At 40.4% G+C, this 1402-nt stretch overlaps 1 protein-coding gene across 1 annotated transcript in view; it reads right to left on the reverse strand.

Annotated features, from left to right (window-relative positions):
- The window catches only part of EFCAB2 (EF-hand calcium binding domain 2), an 86976-nt gene that overhangs the window by 26966 nt on the left and 58608 nt on the right, over positions 1-1402 (reverse strand). The window lies entirely within an intron of this gene.

The raw sequence follows: 1402 nt of genomic DNA on the forward strand, positions 1-1402 counted from the left end.
GGCTGGCGCCTTAGCCGGTTGAGCTATAGGCGCCGAGCCAAAACAATGTATTCTTAAAACTTATATTCCTTTATCAAATATTTTCAGAGTCATCTTTCTAATTTTCCATTCCTCAACTTTATATAATTTGGCATAGAAACCATGCAAACCATGTCTTCTAGAGGCCAGACACAGTAGCTCATGCCTATAATCTCAGTTTGGGAGGCTGAGGAGGGAAGATTGCTTGAGGCCAGAATTTCAAGGCCAGCCTGGACAATATAATGAGAGACCATGTCTCTAGAAAAACTTTATAAAAATATTAGCCAGGTTGTGGGGTGGGGCAGAGCAAGATGGCAGACCAGAAGGATCGTTCAGCTGAGCTCTCCTAGAACAACTGGGGAAAAAGAGAGAACCCAGCCATACCTCGTGTGGGGACCTTACCCAGAGTCATAGTTTAGGGAGCACAGCAAGGAGGTGGTGAGCTGGATACAACATATGACCCACAGAAGTGGAAATCTGATGAATTAGGCAAGTGATTGAGACTAACCCACAGCTAATATTATACTGAAGGAGTAAAACTGAAAGCTTTTCCACTTAGAACTAGAACCGGACAAGGTTGTCCTCTATCGCCACTACTATTCAACATAGTGCTGGGAGTTCTAGCCAGTACAATCAATCAGGCAAGATAAGGAAATAAAGAGCTTCCAAATGGGGGCAGAGGAGGTCAAACTCTCGCTCTTTGCCAACAATATGATCTTATACTTAGAGAACACCAAAGACTCAACCATAAGACTCCAGGAAATGATCAAAACATACAGCAATGTCTGAGGATACAAAATCAATGCACACAAATTAGTTGCCTTTGTATATGTGAGTAACAGCCAAGGTGAGAAGTTAATCAAGGACATAATTCCCTTCACAGTAGCTTCAAAAAAGAAAACTAGGAATATACCTAACAAAAGAGGTGAAGACCTCTATAAAGAAAATTGCAAAACCCTAAGAAAAGAAATAGCAAAAGATATGAACAAATGGAAGAACACACCATGCTCATGGCTGGGAGGAATCAACATTGTGAAGATGTCTATACTATCCAAAGCAATCTACAGATTTAATGCCATCCCCATTAAAATACCATCATCATACTTTCAAGATTTGGAAAAAAATAATTCTTTTTTTCGTATGGAACCAGAAGAAACCCCATATAGCCAAGGCAATTCTTAGTAATAAAAACAAAGCCAGGAACATCAGCCCATATCACAAAGTCTTAAAGCTGTAGATGCTGGCATGGATATGGAGAGAAGGGAACACTTTTACACTGCTAGTGCGACCACACACTAATATAGCCTTTTTGGAAGAAAGTACTGAGAATCCTCAAAGAACCCAAATTAGACCTCCCATTTGATCTTGCAATCCCATTACTAGG

This window comes from Otolemur garnettii, unplaced genomic scaffold (assembly GCF_000181295.1).
Source record: "Otolemur garnettii isolate 467f Iridium unplaced genomic scaffold, OtoGar3 scaffold00141, whole genome shotgun sequence".
Taxonomy (NCBI): domain Eukaryota; kingdom Metazoa; phylum Chordata; class Mammalia; order Primates; family Galagidae; genus Otolemur; species Otolemur garnettii.